General features: G+C 42.1%; 1 long non-coding RNA gene across 1 annotated transcript in view; it reads right to left on the minus strand.

The window, feature by feature from the left end:
* Positions 1 to 2,940: 2,940 nt before the first annotated feature.
* LOC130167274 (uncharacterized) overlaps positions 2,941 to 21,555 on the minus strand; it is a 42,773-nt gene continuing 24,158 nt past the window's right edge. The window contains exons 2-3 of the long non-coding RNA XR_008827257.1: positions 4,440 to 4,591; positions 2,941 to 4,143 (exon numbers count right to left, since the gene is read on the minus strand). This is a non-coding gene — a long non-coding RNA (uncharacterized LOC130167274). The remainder of the gene's footprint in view (positions 4,144 to 4,439; positions 4,592 to 21,555) is intronic.

Here is a 21,555-nt window from a genome sequence, read left to right on the forward strand (position 1 = left end):
GTTGCCAGAGGACAATGAACGCCACATTACATTAACAGAGGATCTCAGACTTTGTTTCTACAAATGGAAAATGAGGAGGAAAAATTGGGAGAAAATGCAAATGAGCTGCAGATTGTGCTCGATATTCCCACGTAAGACGGTAAAAAAGTGCTTAGGCTGGTAAAAGGAGGGAAAGGCAGCACCTTTGAATAAAATGTTCTCAAATATTTCTACCAAAAAATATTCTTTTTTTTCATAAATTTTCTCACACTTAACCATCAAAAAGCAACAATATGCCGGTTTGTTATTTTTCAGTTTTTTCTTGAACTGAATTTGACTGAAATCTGTATTTTGTTTTTTTTAGATCTCGACAACAAACAGACAATCAAACACATACTTGGCAGAAGTTATGACCTTTCATCTTTACTCCATTCAGTTCCTTGATGTACACAGCAAAGAAAAGTAAAGGAATATTCAAACCCCCCCCCTTTGAGCATTAATGCCAACAAGGCAGCGTTCAGCATTTTCAACACTTGTCACTTCACACCCTCTCACCTACAGTAAGCACTTTTCGAGACAAAGCATTTATGAATACTGTAGCTGTGGGATAGAAACTGGCTGTGTTTGCTAAGTGCTGAAAGCCTGCCAGCCAGCCAGTGTCTTAGCTCACAGTGTTAATGTGAGTGTAATCTCCTCTATTCACAGCAGTGTTGCATGCGAGCAGGCATGTGTTGTTAACGGGCCTCTATGGAGTGCGAGCCAAAGATTAGTGTAGTGGAGGCTTGTCGTACACAAAGACAGCAATGCAGCCAGACACCACAGTGGCTTCCTGCGTGTCTGTGAGATGCCCGGCCAACAGCGGGGAAGAGCGAGAAGAGAGGAAGGCAGCGAATGATCTATTGTGGAAGCAGAGGAGGATAAAGAAATACTTGAGAATGAAGAGGGGAATAATGGTGGCAAAGCCAGTGGAGGAGGCTGGGGGGTTGGCAGGTGGGAAGAAAATATTGGATATTGGTGCTGATGTGTTGGTAATGTTGCCTCAGCGCTAGAATTTCCTGCGCTACGTGGTGAAAGACGGGGAACAGAGGGAGGAGAAGGACGGAGGGACTGTAAGGACAGATGGAGAGAGCGGTGACGGATGGCGGATGGATGGACGGCGCTAAATGACGCCATCAGTCAACGAATTAACGGCCCAGGATGAGCCGGCGTGCGAGCCAGCGTGTTAACACAGGATTTTGTTTGCCAGCCGCTGCCAACAAACAACTCAGCCATGTTTGTTTGTGTCAAGGAGTGGGCAGTGGTGAGAGGACGGAGAGAGAGAGAGAGGGAGAGAGAGAGAGAGAGAGAGAGAGAGAGAGAGAGAGAGATAAACTGCAGAACTGCAGGGTTTTGTTGGGTGTGGTCAGAGGTGTGCTCCTAATATGACGCCCAACAGTGATGTCACAGCGTCCTGGAGTACACCTGTACATCACCGCAGCAAGGTGAGAAGTTAAACCACTAGAGGTCATCAAAAAGCAAGATTCAGACACCAAAGGTAGAATATTTGAAATTTTGATAAAGCAGTTGTCTTGTGGCGCACAAGTCGGACAGTAGGGGGCGAAATGACACATATTCCTGCAGCCGATTTCACACTATTCAATGGATCAACAGTCGATGGCGGTAACGTGCAAAACAAGTACAGTCGTCATGAAGGAGGAAATTAGCTCTAGAGACCAACACTGTTTTTTCTACCAGGCTGGAAACATGTTTATTTGCTGTAAAGCTGGACACTTTAACATGGGAGTCTTTGGCGACTGACTCACTTTTGAAGCCAGACTCTAGTGGCCATTAGAGGAACTGCAGTTTTTGGCACTTCCATGTTCAGTGCCCACCTATTGTGAACAGTATTCCTGTGGTGGAATACCCAAGGTTTACTTATTCCACTTGTATTAATTTAGGAAATAGCATTATGTTAGCATGCTGTAAGCAGATCTTTAAGTTTGATTTTGACACAGAGATATTATTCTCAGGATGGGAGAGGCCTTTTAGGTATTAGGGTAAAATGTTGTCCAACACAAATTTATATGATATGTTGGTAGAGTGTCTACAGCTCGTTGCCGTGTCCTTTTCTAAAATAATATCTTTAAATCCTTTAAGAAATTGCATTGGGACAGAAGAACTGGACAAAATCAACTTAATGTGAAAGATGTCAAGTCCATAAGAGAGAGAGAGAATACATTTTTTGGAGTTTGGGTCGACCGACTCTTTAAATAAATATTAATGCCAGCATCGCTGTGGCGACACTTCCCTACTGTTTCTGACTCACTCTCATTTCAGGCTGTAATTTAACAGAATACAGTGTGGTGGATGTGTGTGATCCACACAGGCAGCAGGTTACTTAAGGATAGTATTTTTCCGTTGTGACCCTCCGTGAGTCGCTGTAATTCTCTCTCTCCTTCCTCTGCCTCTGATTGAGCCATTAAGCCAGCCGAGCCAGCTGATTAATATACTGCGTATGTCAGGTTAAATTGATTCATTGAAGTAAATGATTTGATGAGGGGTCAGTCCACAAATCTCCCAGGACTAATGCGAAGCTAATGGCAAATGACAACAGCATCGAGCTAAACACTGAGACGGCCGACGTCTTCAAGGTCACAGCAGTGAGTCAGGAGGGAGTTTGGGGGGAAAAGGGAAGTTGGGGAGTTCTACAGATCCAGCACCAACACAAACTGACGACTGTTTTTTAGGATAATTCATAATTTGATCTAAAACTGTAAGAAAATAGTGAAAAATGGTCGTCACAAGTCCCATTTTTATTGAACTATTTCCTTCAAACATCCTAATTCTTCTGACTAATGATTGTTACGTTGTTGTAAACTGAGCATCTTTGCATTTTCAAAGAAATTCTTCACATTTTAGATGCTGTCTGTGGCTCTCAGACCCAGACTCAATGGTTCCTACTGAAGATGTGAACCTTTTAAAACAGTTAACAAATGTACAGTTTAATTTTAATTTTGCCACTCAAAGAAAAGGAAATACTGCATTAGTTGTGGATTACTATCAACACGTTTATTATTCTGTTAGGTGTTAAACAGCAGGACACCCAACACTGATTAAATCAAAATACAGTACATTACGATGGAGCTCTATGTCTCACATCAGGCTTTGAATACTCACACAACACTTTCATTGCTGCTTTTGGGGATTTGTTGAAAATAAGGAATATCGGGAGACTTTTCCATTAATATTTATTATTCATGGATTAGTAAACTTTTATAAAAAAGTTCCTTAATCAAGCAAAAAAAAAGTTCTACAAGCCATTTCTGACGTTTTATGTTAAGGTTGTACTTTTAGCATACCAGGATTAGAAAGCTTTTAGTCACAACTGGATTCTGGGCAAAGTGGGATTTTCAGATTTTCAATTCATAACTGATGCATGCTCGTTTTCCAACATGAATGCGAGGAGCCTGAAAATGGGAGACAAAAAATGAAAAATGCATGAAGAAGAGAAAATGTGACAACCTCTAAATTGGAGCGATTTGGGGACTAGTGTATAAAGACACATCTAAACCTGCTAAAGCCTCCAATTTTTCCAGTCTGCAGCCCCGTGTCGCTCTCTCACTCTCCCATGGAGCTGTAACTTTCATGTTTTCGAGTGCGACTCGGAGGCTCTGCACGGGAGGTCTGAGTGTGCGGCCTGAACCCTTGTAGGGGGAAACAACATCAACCAAATGACTGAATAATTGAATGACCAAATGAAACAGCCTGTGCTGCCGAGCGGATCAATAGACTCCACCACTCCCCATTAGGTATTCACTGCTGCCCTTCTCTTTCTCTCCATCTCCCAATTTCCCTCTTGCTTTCTTTCTTTTCTATTCCCCACTCGTTTCTTTCTTTGTCTCCCTCCTGTTCTTCGTATCCTCTGTTCTTCTCTCCTCTCTCTCTCAGTCTTTGTCCATTTTCTTTCTATCACTCCCACTCTCTTTTACCTTTCTCTTCCTCCGTCCCTCTTCTCTCCTTTTTATTTTTATTCTCTCTCCGGCTCTTTCTCTATTAAACCGTTTAGACTCTCCTGCAGTGCCAGTCCTGTTCTCCTTCCTCTTCTTTCTCTCTTTTCATCTCCCACAGCAAACATGGAGAGGCAGTTTTCTGTCGTATTCAAGATGTAGTCTGCCTCCATCAAGGCTATGACAAACCAATATATCAAGTCAATATTGGATTTTTATTAAAAAACAGACTTTGCGTAGTCAGTGTGGTTGATGTCATGGTGGATGTTATGCACTTTGATTGATGATTCATTTTAGAGCTGATGAATACGCTGCTTGTGAACGTAAAACCCTTCATTTAAACAGACTCTGTTGTGATGATCTACTAATCAGAGGAAACCATGATCAGATATTCAAAGGGTATTGATATCAAATCGATTATGAGCCTTTGTAGACTCAAAAAACACCTTGAAACTAGCTTCAATATTTACTCACTGTCTGATTTCTCCCACTGAGAAAACTGCATTCCACTGCTCTCCCTTCCTTCCTTCCTTCCCGTCACAGTCCAGCCCCGTAAATATGAGCTGGGCCCGCATCAGAGATCCCATCTCAGGAGACGGCGGCGTGGCCAGCGAGGCAGAGAGACACTGTTGGATTTCACAAAAGAGGTTAACAGGTGAACGCAGAGGAGGGAAGAGAGATGGGAAATGGATGAGCGGTGGTGTTTTTCTGTGCCGCCACTCCGGGTGTGCGACCTCAGTCAAGCCTCATGAACACCTTCATGTATCTACCTGATCAGATGAATAGCAACCACCGAAGCAGAGTATCACTCTGCCTTTTCCCAGGTACGGTATGTAAGAGAGCGTGGGTCTGTGTTAAGATTAAATATGTTTACAAGAGCAGAAAAAACTTAAAACTTGAAAGTGTGGTGATCCTCACTAGTACGAATGGTGAGTTAAGGCTTGTGATCAGGGTTGAGCCAATAATTACGTTGCATTTTATGTTTAACTAAGCATTGAAGGTCCTAAAGTGTGTGTAGCTTCTAGAGTTCTTGAAAATTAAAGCCATATTTCTCACAAAATGGAGGCTGCATGTTTAAATTTGTTGGATTTTTTTTTTTTTTTTACTTGCTGTTACTTCACTTGCTGTTAAAAGGCAACAAGGAGTGTGGCAAAAAACAATCCATTACACAAGAAAACATACATTTCAAATGAATTAACAAGACTACTGTCTATGGTCATGCTAGCAGCTCTGTGAAAGTGTATTCACATCGCATGCATCTACTATTATAGCATTTATGATGTCTTTGACGAATCCAATGGCCAAAACCAGGAAAAGGAGATATTCGCTTGGTGAAATATCTTCATGCACAGCTACCATCTACCAGGTTCACTACAAAAACACTGCTCTAGTCTCTGAAACATGCAGATTTACTGCGAGTAGCAAAATTAAACTTCTGGCCCAACATATGCCTGGGTCCTCGGCCCGAGTCTGGCCCATATACTTCCACATCTGGGCCAATTCCGACTGTTATCCTCTAGTACTGGCTAACAGCTGGAGGATTTTCTGTGTGTGCGCCAGCATTGGTCCAGATTTGGAAGTAGCATTTGGCAATCATGCCGTATATGGGCCAGATTTGGGCCGTGGAACCGGGCATATACTGGGCCAGAAGCAAACAAGCTTGACTTGAGCTAAATGCTAACATCAACCGCTAACATTGCTCGTAATACCATGCTAACATTCTGAAGTTTAGCATATAACAGTTACTAAATTCCCCATATTATGGTGTGTTAGCATGCTAAAAGTAATTAGCACTAAAAAGCTGAGTTTAGTGCTAACTCGTTTGTCTAGGTTTTTGGTCATGAATCAATGTATTGGCCGAACAAACTTTTCATCCAATGATAGCGTCAAGTGAACTGAATCAGTACATGTACAGAGAACCAAAGCAATCCATCTAATAGTTGTTGAGATGTTTAATTAAAAACCACAAATGTTAACTTTAAGGAAAGGTACGGAGATCGCCAAAGTCAGTAGGATTCATCATGACCATAAAGGTTTGTACAAAATGTCAAGTCGAGCCCATTCAGCCAATCATTGCTGAGATATCTCACTCTGGACAACCTGACTAACAACCCTCCCAAGACTCACTGCTAACGTGGCTAATGAGGTTGAAAGTAAATGCAGGTGGAAGTAGATTCAAGTTTTGTTTTAATGACAAAGTTTTGTGCTTCACCTGCAAATAAAACTGTTTCCTGTTTTGCTCCTAAAATCCAGTTATCAAACAGGGTGACACACAATTTAAAATGCAATGTCATAGCTGCCAATCTTCTCAGTGGCTGTGTTGTTTGTTTATGGTAATTATACAGTTGTTTCAAAATTAATGTGGTAATGGTTTATTACCTCTGCCAGCTAACGTTGGATGGGGGTTATATTTTTATTTGCCTGCTCTCTGTTTGCTTAGCGGGGTGTCTCAACAAACACTTATGAATTTGCATGAAGTTTCGTGAAATGGTTGGTCATGGGGAAAGGAGGAACTGACTAACAGAAAGATATGTGGACTGTCATGATTTGCACTACAGTGTGTCTGAAGATGGTTTTGCAATAAACTTCCTACACATCCTCATTACACTGAATGATAACTATTTAAAAAAAAAAACAATGAGTGGAAAGATGGTAAAATAGTTTTCAGAACTCTCAGGTGATAATTATCTCTGGGTTCATCCCTTTGCATTGCACACTATCATTTTTTCCATATGTGGTGGAGAATGCTTGTCCAGTGCAGGTGCATATATTATCATGTGCAGTGGTTAGTTAGTCTGTTCACCCCTTTTTCTGTCTCTGTTGTGGCTGGTAGTGTTCAGTGTTACAAGTATTTAGTATTTAGTAAGTGATAACTTAACATGCAGAAGTAGAAGACCCAAGTCCAGCGTGAATCGACGTGACCCAACATGATCCGATGTTACCCGACATAACCCAACAACACCTGACGTAATCCAACGTAATCCAACGTAACCTGATTTAACCTGACGTAACCTGACATAATTGGACATAACCCGACGTAACCTGACGTAATCCGACGTAACCTGATGTAATCCGACGTAATCATACATAATCCGACATAATCCGACGTCACCTGGGTAGAGTTCAGACAAAATCTTAGTAATGATGTTTGACTTCACGTTGGGTTTTGTCACATCAGCTTTTTTGACGGTAATTTACAAGGGGCTCACATGTGAAATCAGGGTAAACAGACAAGCTGTCACCACGGTAACAACTGTGTGACAGGGTAACGCAAACTCAACTTCAACTGCGACGGGGTCGGGTCGGGGGTTCGGACAAAAAGCTGTGCTGTAGCTTTGACCCGACGTGTTAGCTGAGCATATTGTGTGTTGGAGCCCTGTTGTTCTCCTGCACACCTTTGTTGAAGTGATACTGTGTTTTAATGCACCATACCAGAGGTGGCGAGTGGGGTCGCGACATTAAAGTGAATCGTTTTGGTATGCAGCACGGTGAGCCCGGTTAAGTCCTGTTCTCCCTTTGTCAGTTCACCTGCTGCTGTTTTGCTCCTCACTGTTTTGTTTGGCCTTATGGTTTGTTTTGCCTGAGTTATCATCCTTTTGCTTGTATTGTCAAACCAACTGGGTTGTTTGTATGTGATTCTTATTCAGTTAGTTCCTTCTCTTTCAGTGAAGCAGATGTGGGGCGGACGCCAACGGTGAGGCCCCCTACACTTTGTGCATGTGAGTAAAAGAACAGGGACACAGATGTAGATGCTGTGAAGATTGCTGTGCTGCACTTGAAATGAATGAGCAGTAGAAACCCTTGGATACACCTCAGTGTAGTCTGCCTCTCCACAAGAGGCCTCAGCTCAGTTTCCCCAGTTCTTCTTAGTTTATGTTGGACTGACAGTTTCAGATACGTTAGTGTTCACTCTTGTATTGAGACCTTCTTAGCTACGATCGTTAGAAAGCAGTTTTTATTCACCTTATTGACTTTAGAAACATTCATTTGGTTAATATCCTTTCCTCCCCAGCAGCTACAGTCCCTGCCTGTTTGATTATTTAGATTATTTCAATAAAACATTTTTATAGTGAAAACGTGTCTGTTTTAAAGCTGATCTCATTCACACATTTTTCTGTTTCTGTTGTCAAACAAACACAGCAAGTATGGAAGAGAGACAGAAACATGACTCACTAAGACTACATGTTACCGGCTGTCACTTCCGAGCTGCTGCTAAAATCCTAAATTTAAAACCATGACATCATTTGACAATATATCATAGGTGATTCAGAGAGAAAGTTAGAAGCTCAATTATCGCCTGTGAATCTAGCGACAAAGGTGCTAGGCTGTCAACGGCGTGTGAAAACGCCCCCTGATGACATCAGAGAAAGTTTTAGTGCCAATTTATTTTGAAAGAGCAACGGCCATTGGGGAAACTCCAACAATCACTTGGCCGACCAATGGTGTAACTTCATTACTCAGTCACTCAGCCATGTTCGAGTTTATTGCACTGGTCCTGGTTTTATGGCCACATTAGCCGTCTGTTAAGTTATCATCAAGCTAGCGGCTATGGCTAATAATAAAACGACCAGCGTTACTGTGGGAGCTAAGCAGCAAACGTTATCAGTCCTGCCTGTCTGTAACATTAATACAGAGTTAATTTAACAGGATAACACAATTATTTGTGTCTGAAAAGTTTAATATTTCTCTTAAAGTCACCATAAGCACAGAAAATAAACAGGGCTGTAGCTGAATACAAGCTTACAGTAAGGTTACTGATGTTTTGTTTTTGTTTTTTTGCACCACCTCACACAACCTAAAAATAGAGTCATTGATGTTATTGTTTGTATTGTTCTAATCTTTATTAAAACAAGGGTTAGGGTCATTTTTTTCCCCCTGTTGTATATTGGATATTGAGTATTTTCCTGGGTATCAGTATCGAGTTTGAAATTCTAGTATCGTGACAAAACCTAATATACAGTATATTATACAATATAACAAGGCTGGGTTTAGCGGATGGTACATTTCAGCTTGTAATGCATGGCAGCCATTGACCAATCAGCAGCAGTTAAGAGAAGCCAAAGCTTGAATTACGTGGGTGAAGGTCGGGGTGACAGGTTGTGTTCTCAGCTCGTAGCGCGCTGGTTGAGGCCACTCGTATATTTAAAGATGTGCCTTCAATCAACCGACTGCTCCTGCTGCTGGTAACTGCTTTGATCATCCACTCTGTTACACTGAGTAACCAGCTTTTTTAGCAGCTGGAGATCACATGTGGATAACAAGTAGGAAGGATAGAAATCCAGCAGTAGAACCAAAAGCAGTAGATCTCACCAATTAGTCTGTACATACTGTATATACAGCAGCTGCCCAGATTTAATTTCTGGACCTGTCTCTCAAACTCTATAAATAAATTCAAAACATTAATCAATAGTCCAAAATACAGCAGAAATACAGTCATTTTCCTTATTGATCTGATTCAGACTATAAGGACTTCATGATATATTCTGTCACTTCTTAATACTTTGAGAAATAAGGAAGTAATGTAAATATTGTAAACTTGGACTATCGTAAACTGCCAGATAAAAGGTGTCATCGACCACGCAACGATTATCCTGTTGACAGGATAAATATTCACAGCGCACAATCTGACCGGTAAAATAAAACTCTCTCCAATTAAACAAAAAGTCACCTTGTTGATCTAAAATCTAAACCAATCAGCTCTTAGATCAGGAGAGAGCCTGACATCTCCCATCATGCAATGGAATTTAAATTCTCACCTCCCAGCGAATCCAAACTGTAAATACTAACAGCAAAATACATTATGAGCATTTTAACTGTATAAAAAGGAAAAGATTAACGACAAGTTATCGGCTGTCGTTTTGTCTAACCGTCAATTTCTCTCCAACCAGGATGCTAACATATTCATTGATCATGATACTTCAAATAGAGGGAGGTCTATCAGTCAGAGGCCCCGCGTCTGCATGTCTGAGCTGGACCCCTCAGAGACCCGGATCACTCAGAGACCCGGATCCCTCAGAGACCCGGACCCCTCAGAGACCCGGATCCCTCAGAGACCTGGTCGAGGCTAAAATACTCAAACTTCCCGTAAGTGACAAAAATCCTCAGTGTGTTATGATCTGTCTGTTACTTTGTCGCCCCCCCCCGCCCCTCAAAAACCAGGGATTTTAGAGATTTGAGAATCAAGACACTGAAAACCAATTAGGAGAGGATGCAGCTCAGTGTGCAGCTGTCATTCAGAATGAGCGTACATCACGAACAGGGTCTCTCTATCCGTCTGATCTCCCGTCTAGACACACACACACACACACACACACACACACACACACACACACACTCACTAAGCACATTCTTCACCCACAGCCGCTCCATCAGTGCTTCGCCTCTCTCTGTATGCATGTTTAGTGACAAGGATGAAACCTGCCTGTCATGTCTCATCAGGTATTCCAGTGTACAACAGCAACTCCAACACAATATAAGCTCCTGCTGAAGTACTGTCTTACAATAATGCATATATTATATTATGCACCATCATTTCAAACCTCATTTAAACTTTTTAGAGAGTACACCATCTGTTCAGCGTGGCCAGCAGTTAGCTGTTAGTGTCTAACAGAGTGATGCAGCGTAAATACAGCAGGGTCCAAAATTCTGAGACCACGTGACCTGATCCTTAAAGGCAGAAATTTTAGCTTTAAAGCGGCACGTCGACACCGATATGTCCAACATCTCCATCCATGGGTTTACGTCTATGTTTATATACAAGCTATGGTTTGTACCCACAGCCTGCAGCTGCTTTGGGATACATTACCTGAATGTAAACATTGGCCATCTGTATGTATTTCTCTATAACATTAACTATTCTTGAAAAAAGCATCCTCAGAGTTAAACGCTAACAATAAACAAGCGGCTTCATCAGCTCTGTGTGAGTTTGGCTGGATCAGATCTGATTCACAGCGCTGGCAACATGAAGAATGTTTGTAGGTTTTGATTAAAAAAAAAATGTTGCTTAACTGTGACTGCTGCATGAAAATGTGCGATATCACTTATTTCCAAAGTTGAATGCAGTCAATGGACAGCTCCCACATGAAGGAAAACATAATCTCTACCATCAATATGCTAATCAGTACGTTAACTGCCGCATAACACTAACCCGCAAAGTGATGCTTGAGACCATGAATCCGTCCACTGACACATATCTGTATTCAACCTCTGGCTCCTCTCTCTCCACGTCCATGCCTCTGGTAACTGAGCCCTAATTGCAGCTTTGGCAGAGAGAGAAACAAGCAGCCAGCCAGCCAACCAGCCATCCAGACAGTCAGCCAGCCGTCCAGCCAGTCAGTCGGTCAGCAGGGGGAGCACTGCTTCTCCCAGACACTGATTTATTGGACAATTTCACAGCAGTGTCCGCAGTAATGGGACAGGATAAATGGCTGACCCCTCAGTGACTGAGCTGACTCCTGGGGAAGAGCAGAACTGGCTCGCACCATCCATGTGTGTGTGTGTGTGTTTATTGTGTGTGCGCAGTATGTGTCAATGCTCCATCTTTTGTGTGAGTGTGCCTGTGTTTTATTTCTCTTTCCTGTCTCTCTCTCTCTCTCTCTCTCTCTGAATGTGGGTTTTGCTTTGTGTATATACTTTATTTCTATTCCTCCTTCTATACCTTACACACTAATTCTTTATCTCCTCTTCATCTCTCCTCCACTATCCTATTAAGACTAAAAGACTCCCTGCCTGTGTCATCCTCTGGCTCTGTCTCTGTCCCCTTGCCCTCAGAGTTTCTACTATATATATATATATGTGTGTGTGTGTGTGTGTGTGTGTGTGTGTGTGTGTGTGTGTGTGTGTGTGTGTGTGTATCTCTGTATCATTACTCCTTCCTCTCCCCATCTCTTCTTTATCTTTTTCATCTTTCTTCTTTTCACTCCTTTCCCCTGCATGAAGGATTTCTTCACTGTATGAGTGTGCATGTGTTTTTATTCTATAAATGTTGTTATTCTTCTATGTACACTATTTTCCCCACAGGAATGTGAGTGAATCAGTGAGCTCAAATGTGCAGGGTCACATTCACACCAAAGCAACCTGGAACTTTTCAAAGCTTTCCATTTATTATTATTATTATTATTATAATTGTTCTTATTATTATTTGGATGCTGTGAAAAAAATACTCTCTGCATCGGTTCCAGTGCAGGTGGATGGTCAACTCTAAACACTGAGGCTCCATTGATAAATGCTTTTAAAGGTTGCAGCCAACGTTTTTGGATCATAGTCACTGACAGACAAAATCTGCCAGTGTTCAGTATCTCTAAAAGCTTACACGCATTCATACCCAAACCAAAAAAAAAACTGGCATCAATTCAGGGTGGAAAAACATCTGTATCAACATGTAGACCAATTCACACACAGTATAAATGTACAGCAAGGACTGTATGTTGATGCTTCAGGCAAGACACATTATTGCCTGAAAGAGAGAGAAAAAGAGAGAGTGGGAGGGGGGAGATAGATAGACAGAAAAACTGAGCGAGAGAGAGACAGAGAGAGAGAGACAGAGAGAGAGAGAGAGGAAAAAGAGGAATAATGATATATAATGATGTATAATAATGATGATAAGACTAATAATAAGACTGACGACTAACTAAGAAGAGGACGACTAATAAGACTATTAACAAAACTAATAGTAATAATAAGACTAAAAATAATAACTGTAGCATAATAATAATAATAATAATAATAATAATGGGCCGGGAGAAAAGAGCAGAAACATTTGATTCAGGTCATCATGTTATGTTCAATCTGCCCAGACGAACATCCCCTTAGGAATTAACTTAATAAACTTTAAGTGATTCTTAATTGATATTGCTGTCGATTTCGAAAACAGATGTAAAAACTTTTAAAAAGTGTATTTTATCCTCCAGAAGTGTGGTAACTGCAAATTCTGAATTTCTGTCCATCTTGTTTTTAACTGACTTTTCCTCTGGCTCTGATTGAAACATCAGGTTTTCAGTTCTTACATTCAATTCACTCTTAACTTCTGTGATTCTACAATTCTGAGTTATTAGTAACTTGTGTTTGAAGTTACCAAAATGTGTACCGGCTTTACTCGTTGCTACCTAACACTGTTTCTTTAACTCCAACTCTTTGTCTCTAAATCTGTCTTACACTCTGTATGACCTCTAACTTTTGTTTGTCCCCTGTTCTACCTCTGTCCCTTTCCTCCCTCTATCTCTGTTGGACTGGACCACCTCTGCTTCGCTGAGGAGATAATAGAGCAAACACTTTTTAAAACCACACCGAGGCAGGCAGGCAGGTAGGCACACACACACACACACACACACGCACACACACACGCACACACACACACACACACACACACAAATCATCTCCCTTCAGCTTTTGTCCTACCAGCTAATCATTATGAAATCCCATTCCCTGTGGCTATGGTGCTATACACTGTGTGTGTTTCTACGTGTGTGTGTGTGTGTGTGTGTGTGTGTGTGTGTGTGTGCATGTGTTAGTACGCTCCTAGTGTGTGTGTGTGTGTGTGTGTGTGTGTGTGTGTGTGCATGCCAGCATCTTTGCATTTCAGAAAGTGGAATGTGGGGAACAGGCCCATTTCCTCCGCTGCCATGGGACGCCTTAGCAACCGACAAGCTGTCACCACATTGCCCCGGCAACACATCTTATTTGACCGCCAGGGAGAACCTGAAAAGCCTCAGCCTGGGAGAGGATCAGGACTTCCAGGTCTCTTCATCAACACTGCATATAAGCTGAAAAAGATTCCTAGGATGCATGAAACTGTAAATTATGGTCAGAGGAAATTAATAAAATGAATAATATGATTATAATTTGATCCTAACACTGCTCATTAACAAATATCTTGAAGGAGTTATCAGTTGATATTGCTGTGGATTTTCCTTCCATGCAGCTGTTGTGTAATTCGTTTGCTTAGTGGTACATTTGGGTGATGTTTTCCCCTCAGTTGGTCTCATTGTGTCAGATGTGAGGAATCCAGTTTTGAAAATTATTTTATTTGGAGGAGCTTTCAAGTTCTGTTCGGGCCTGATGTCTGAAGTAAAGCAGATTTGCTTCTCTGAGTGAGCGTAGATCCTTCAAGACAAATCAGATCAAATCAAATAAAAGCTATTCAGTAAAAATGGCAGTTGTATTTTCTCACTTAGTGGGTACAGATGTTACACTCTGGGTGGTGGCTCTCTAGCACAGCACACAATTGATTTGTACCGCGCTCTAAGTACATTCTTTATAGATTTGTGCAAGGCTTTTCAAATTATTGATTAAAACTTTGTGTTAAATAAACTGTTTTCCATTGATGTAATGCTTCTGTTCAACAGTATGCCATTGGATGTGTCCAGGTTACATCCTGACTTTTAAAGCTTGTTCTAAACTCCATAAAAGAGAAATATCTCAAGAGCACGAAGCTTTGATATTCATATTCTGATACATGCTCCAAATGAAAATCCCATCTTTGGTAGCCGATTGTCCTGAATATCCAGAATACGATCAACTATCTACATATACTTGTGCTGCTGTCAATTCCATTGAACCGCAAAGTTTTCACTTAAAAAGGTTGACCTCTACTGCGTGGATCGATAACATTTTGTTCAGACATTAATGGTTCCTATATGATTTAAAGACTCTGGTGATCCCTTGGCTCTTCATCGGGCTAGAGCTAGAGGTTTTTGGTTCTGAGTAAAACATCTTGACAGCTATTGGTTGGATTGTCACGCCCGCCCCCACCCGAAAAACGAATGACGTCCCCTTCCACCTCAACTTAGTGCTAATTAGAGCATGTCAGCGGGCTAAACGAAGATGGTCAGCATAGTAAAGATTATCCGTTAAACATCCGCATGTTAGCATCATCGCTGTGGGTGTGTTAGCATGCTGATGTTAGCATCATTGAAGCACTGCTGTTCTCTATTACAGCCTCTCAGAGCTGTTAGTCATGTTTAATAATACGTGTGAATGTTTTAATTAGTGTGACAGAATAAATAATAATAACGTTGTAGATGTGTATTTGATTCTCATGCATGAGATGCACGGCGGTCTGATAGATGCAGTTGGTAATGGTGGGCACATACAAACAAACAAGCCCAGAGACAGAGATACACACTGTATATATATATACTGTAAAAATACTGCCAGACACACATTCACACACACAGACAGTTGGACTTGACCAGTGCTCTGGGAGCTGATAGCTGCATATCTGCTGTGTTGAGTAAGGGCCTGCAGTCCCCCCTCTCCCCAAGTGAGCAGAAAGGATAAACACAGCTCTGGATAAACCTCTCTCTCATGGTTTCTGTCCCTTTCACACACACACACACACACATATACACAAATGCACACATAAACACACACACACACACAGCAGCAGCAGCAGCTCTATCTCTCTCCTCCCTCTATCTATCACACACACACACAGTCAGTCTCACTTGTATTCTGTTTTTCCAACACATCACCACCCTCCCTCCCTCCCGCTCTCCCGTCATATACACTTCTCAGATTTTAACCCCATTTATTTCATTTATGTATCTCCATCCCTCGTTCATCCCCATAACTCCCTCCCTCCCTAATCCCTCCCATCCTCCTCTCCTCTTACTTCTTCTCCCTCCTTCCATTTGCCCTCTTTCCTCTTCCTCCTTTTTCTTTTACTCTTTCACTACCTACCCCACTTCCTTGCCTCACTGCCTCTCTCTCTTTCTCTCTCTCTCTTTCTCCTTTCTCCTCATCCATCCTGTATTTCTCTCGCACTCTCCCTCCCGCCTCCTGTCTTTCATCAAAGTCTCAGACACCCTCAGGTGCCGTCAGGGTCTTAGTTCCTCTGTTACAAGGGGAATCCACAATTAGTTGGTTTAGAGTAGTTACAGACTTGGAGCCGTGTCACCCTCATCTCAGGCTGAGCAACAAGCCTCGGCTGACACATTGGTTTGCAGGTAGAGTAGCGCACACCTCCAACAGTATGGCTTTTCTTTTCTTTTTCCCCCCCGATTCAGCACAAGGTCACAACAGGAGAAGTCAGTGCATGCGCCACGGTTATCGGTTCTCATTGGCTTCAGGCTCGGGCATGAGGAAATACTGTCTGCGGTTTCAATCAGAAGTCATCACTAGCAGCACAAAGATGAAACTCTAACTGGACCTGCAGTTGTATTGAGGTGCATAACATCAGAATTGGACCGGAAATTGTGTTATTTAGTACGTTTCCAAAGCAACCAGAGGCTATTTAAAAATAAACACCAGATTCCACCTGAGAGCCTGTCCTGTGTGTGCCACCCATGTGTTACATTCAGGTTAATTAGGTCCCCACTAATGTTCGCGCTACTGTTGCCTGGAGGTAAATCCAGTGAAACAACACGTTGTTTTCTCGTCTTGAATTCAACCACCTGCAGTTAATTATTCTCACATTTATTTCAGATTGTCAGAGGCGTGGAATGAACTTAATTCTCACGTTAGAGTCAGTGCGTCTGCCGTTCAGTCGGTGTTGGTGGGAATCTACTTACAGCCGTTGTTCCTGGAATTAAAAATCTGTCTCGTATCCAGATATGATTTTAACCTGATTACATTTACACCTTTTCTTAATGGGAGTCTCCAGTTTCCAAGTTGAGATCTGCCATTACAACCAGTGTTCAATGTGGTCACAACGCATCCCTGACGACCCGGGCAACCGGTTGGTTTGGGCCAATCGGATCACAATGCATCCTCAGGTGCATTTACACCTTTACTTTGATGTGTTCAAGCTCCGTCTGATCGCAATCTGATCACCCAGTGCATTTCAACGGTGACGCAACCACTTAGCGAAGAGAAAAAAAATTTTTGCCGATGAAAACAAAACTGTGAACTCAATGAAATGAAATGATTTTAAATCAGCGAAGTGATTCATGAGTTTCACTTCTGGGTTTACAGCCAATGCACCGCCAATTTCATAGATGACTATTGTAAATCACAGTGTCACAGGCAGCTGCATGAACGTGTGAGCCCATGCGAGTTGAAACCCGACAAGGACACCAAGTTGACTTCACACCTCTGACAGCCTTGAAGAAGAAGGGAAAGTAAATTGAATAATTAACTTTCCTAACTTGGAAGGATTATAGTTTGTTTATTTTGGGTTTTTTTTTTTTTTTAGCTGAAGCAGAAATAATCAAGTGGACACAAGCATTACTGCAGTTGAATGCTGCTGGATGTGTAAACAGACAACTGTTTGCTAACAGGTTGCCTTACAAGGTGATGAAATGTCACTGTTGTGTTCACAGCTTAGTTCTTTTTTCTCTTTCCATTTTGTCCACTGACTCATTTTTTACCTCATATTTTATACATATTCTGCCAGTTATTTTTATTTTCTTTCAGAGGGGATATGTACGTGTTTTTCTTTGTATTTTGTCATAACTTTTATAGATGTTGGTTTATTGATTTGTGTGTCTCAGACAGATTCACTACAGTCATTCACTCTGCTGTAATACGTCCTTGTGTAGAAACGGTCAGGTGTGTTTTATCCTCGACTCCTCTTCTACATTTATTTTCAGACCTTTCTCACTATTCACAGCTGGAGTGAACTAATTTCATGTTTTATCTTCTACTATATTTCAGTGCGAGTCAAAGAACAACAGCAAACATGATGATCCCTAACACCGGCTGTCCTGCAAAAAAAAAAATTAAAAAGCTACTGTGGACAATGTCGCCAGGTTTCTGGAGCCACCGATAAATGAAAGCTCGGTGTCCGATTCAAAGTGAATTCTCTGCGGGTTCAAAGACTCTAACCTGCTCTACCTCCTACGTCCTTGGGCCTCTCTGGCTGAGACACACTGACACCCACCCTGCCCCCCACCCACTCACCCAAATGACCTCAGCACTAAATCACTGACTACTGCTACGACTACTGCACATGAGGGAGGAGACATGCAGCACGGATCTGCACAAAAACACTGTTCTTTAAACAAATGCTTTGAATGGAGATGAATTAAGACACCTTCAGGTTTTTATGGACTTTACATATGGCCCATACACCCCAGGTCTGGGATGTGATTGAGTGTGTATGTGTGTGTGTGTGTGTGTTAGAGATGACTTTTCCAGATGTTGTGTGGTTTCCTTTAGAACGCGCTTTAATGAGAGCCAGCGGTGCAGGAGAGCAGCAGCAGGGGTGCACAATATGTCTGATGTTAACATTACACACACACACACACACACACACACACACACACACACACACTCCCTCTCTCTGCTCTTTTTCTGATATTCACATTACACCGCTCATACATATTCACACCCACACTTGAGTGCAATAACACATGTGACCCATTTCGCATGCTGCATGCACACGCACACACACACACACACACACACACACACACACACACACACACAGCTTAACCTGTATCCCTCAGGAACAGAGTTTAGTCTGACTGATGGACCGACGTTCACATATAGCTACATACAGATCTGATTTCCCTCACAACACACACACACAAACAAACACACACACACATGAATCAAAGGTCTTTTACTGCAAAGCGATCTCTTCTTGGCTTTGCGGTTTGATCTAAGCATCACTGATGGGTCCGGAGGAGCGGGTCTAGACCATAACACTCACCATATGTCTCCGGGAAACCACAGAGAACAAAACAAAGTCATCAGCGGGGCTACCAGCAGCAAGCAGACCAAACACTTTCACTCCCAAATGACCTCAAATTCAGTCTAGCTGCCGCTGTATTGACACAAAGAGTCTTAAACATTTTCAGCTCGGGACTGAAATGAGAAATTTATTCGTGCAATGAAGTGGAGGCTCACTGAGACACATTATTTGAGACCTTTAGGAGGTATGCCCGGCATTACTTATTTATCAAGCGCCACGGTTACATTATCAAAAAGTCACTTTGGTCAGCGTGGTCTCAAGTCTGACGAAAATTATGTCGTTTTTTGGAATAAATATTCATAGTTGAATCGATCACCGCTTCGCCGTGTCCTACACTGATTAAAAACACATCAATATTCTTATTCTGCACGTCAGTCAAGCTCAGGTCCAGTGGGATTACACAAACACACACACACACACACACAGTCAGAGTCAAACTTTTTCCCCATTGTTTGGTTGTATGTTCTTCTTTCGGTCCTCATGGTTCATGTTAACCCCCACATTAGTCTCCAGGCTTGAGTGTCGAAAGTTGGACGTTGGACATTCAACGTGCCACTAATATCTCACAATTCTTCTGCGCTGTCCCACGTGCACAAAACAACAATGTTTTCCCATTTAGAAGTTAAAACAGGCAACAATTAATAAATAAAATCATATTGTTCTTATAAGCTTTGGTGGCCCATAGCTGGATTTATGCAAGAAAATGTGGTCTAGGAAACGTATTGAGTCAAGATCAATTCTTTTATCCCAGTCTTTAGCTTCCTTCAGGTCAGTGGTGGAGACTTAAAGCTGCTGTGATTGATATTTTTATAATAACCATATGTATCAAATGACAATGTGAAAGCAATGTGACAGTGTGACTTTGGTCTCTACTAATTACAGTGTTTAAAATAATCGCAAACCAGTTGCCAAAGAGGGAACCTACAGGAGGCTTTTGGGGTCTGGGATTTGCTGACTCTCAGTTTGCTTCCTTCAATCACCAGCTCAAGACAGATGTTGCACCAATGACACCAAAAATCACACGAGTTCTGACAGTTCAGACTCAGGTTTTCTTGCCATCTCTCAGCTGAGGGAGCACATATGAAAATTGAGTCCGAGTCAGAATTGAAAATGTCAGAAGATGTACGTGGTCTGAGCTGTCGAAACACTTGTGAAAAAGCAGTCCTGAGTCAGAGATGAGGGACACAAATCGGATTCAGGGCCCAGATTTACCTGTTGCATGAACATACGGAGCTTTGTAACTCACTTTGAAAATACCCAAATGCTTTAACACCTCAGCTTCATCCGTCCATGTCTCAGCTGCTGCTCACACAAATAATGCGCCAGTCTTCAGCACAAATGAAGCTTCGTTCCAAAGCCACCGGCGACAGCTCTCATAACCCCACATCTGCTGGATCCCATGACGACATACAACAAAAGCGGCTGTGTGACCGGACGCGTTCACGAGAGGGACGTGAATCCGTGTAGCACAGTGAGCCAACGGGAAGCTCCAGGCACAACTGATCTCAGCACCACCCCCCAGGAGCAGGCTGCCACCTGCCATGATCAAACACACACCGTGTGGTTAAGCCAGCCATCTGACCAGGTTTTAATATGCCGACGGAGTGACACTCTGCATGTGGAGTTTGATACGCACTCTCTGACCAAGGTCCTTGTTAGTCTCATTATGTATTTAAAATGATTAAAAATAATGATTTCTAATGTGTTGTTGATTTCAGGTGCTGAGTCTTTAAAGCTGATTTTGTGGACTCGCTTCGGTGTTGAACTATTTACTCTGTGCAAGAGACGTGAGAGAAAATGTTTCCCCACCACCGAAGCATTACAGGCAGGACTTGGAAATCACGCCACCACAGCGGAGGGTGAGGTTGTGGTTTGGGTGTCAGATGGGCTAAACACACTCAAGCGTTTTCAATACTTTTTCTTCTGACCAAAACATTTGTATCAACCTTAGAGTACCGGTGATCAATTCTCAGGTCACATACAATAATGTTTCGGAGTGTGAAGTAGCTGCTTTACTCAACATGACAGCGGCTGCCCTGTAACAAGGTTGGCACACTGACAGATTCAGACTGGCTTATTTAAGTCCCTGCATTGCCTGGGAGGCTCAGGCCAGGGCATAAATCTCCCTTTTTTGTCTTATGTTCTGTGGAGTGTTAGCCGGTGTTAGATAGTGAGTCACAGTCGGCATCAAAGGATCATAATTTCACCTGAGAGATTGTGGATTTGTTCCTCACAGAAAACTCAGTTTTTCAGTCTTGTCTTTTAGACTTGTGTAAGTTATCACCTACAGTGTTTCCTCTACATTCATTTAGCAGTGGCGGCCCGCCACTGCTAAATCATAGCCGCCAAGCCTTCAAATTTCTTTTCTTTTTATTTTTTATTTTTTATTGTCGCAAATGCACCACCGCCACATCTCTCCACCTTCACAGCACAGCCTGTGTGATGATGAGCGCAACAGCGGGGGGAGGGGAGGGAGGGAGTGGGGTGGTTGGGGGATCCTACTGGAGTTAATTACTCGCGAGAGCGCGGCCTTGAAAGTGACATCACGTCAGGCACCAGGTGAGAGTCAGAGAAGTGTAGTCGTGAGGAATAAGGCAGCGAATTACCGGAGAAAAGGTAGACTTATTAGCCAACTCAGTGACGCTAACTTGGGTAAACTAATTGATAGCATTAAGCTAATATCTACACGTCATTATGTATTAACTGCTGACTGCATTTTCAAATGAGCTAATATATTGTATTGTTTACTACCTACTCGATATTGTATTAACAGAAATTGAGATACTGAGCACCTGTCTGTATATTCTACTGATTGTTGTTCAATAAAGTTTTGTGAGAAAAAAAAAAAAAAAAAAATTTTCAAATGAGCTTGTTCAGATACTTCTCTAAGAAGAGAAAGACAACAGATGAAGAAGACGCTAGTCAGGTAGCATCATAAGCCTTTTACTGACTCGT

Source organism: Seriola aureovittata, chromosome 4 (assembly GCF_021018895.1).
Source record: "Seriola aureovittata isolate HTS-2021-v1 ecotype China chromosome 4, ASM2101889v1, whole genome shotgun sequence".
Classification (NCBI taxonomy): domain Eukaryota; kingdom Metazoa; phylum Chordata; class Actinopteri; order Carangiformes; family Carangidae; genus Seriola; species Seriola aureovittata.